Below are 294 nucleotides of genomic sequence, written 5' to 3'. Positions count from 1 at the left end.
TTCGGGAGTGTCGGGCAGGGTGTCGGTCGACACCATTTTGGTGTCGGACGACACCAGATAGTCAGTGTCGATCGACACCATCTGGTGTCGGATAGTCAGTGTCGATCGACACCATCTGGTGTCGATCGACACCCCTTGTTCAGTTACGAGGGATGTTGCATGCTATGTATATTGCCTGGTTTGTTTTATTGATTGTTGTTTGTGGCATGTAGAGATCTTATTGCTTGTGTGTATAGCCCAGTAGATGGGAGGATTGCCTCACTGAGTGTTTATCAAATACTCATGCATCTCAAT

Source organism: Camelina sativa, chromosome 17, assembly GCF_000633955.1.
Source record: "Camelina sativa cultivar DH55 chromosome 17, Cs, whole genome shotgun sequence".
Classification (NCBI taxonomy): domain Eukaryota; kingdom Viridiplantae; phylum Streptophyta; class Magnoliopsida; order Brassicales; family Brassicaceae; genus Camelina; species Camelina sativa.
This window is presented reverse-complemented; position numbering follows the sequence as displayed.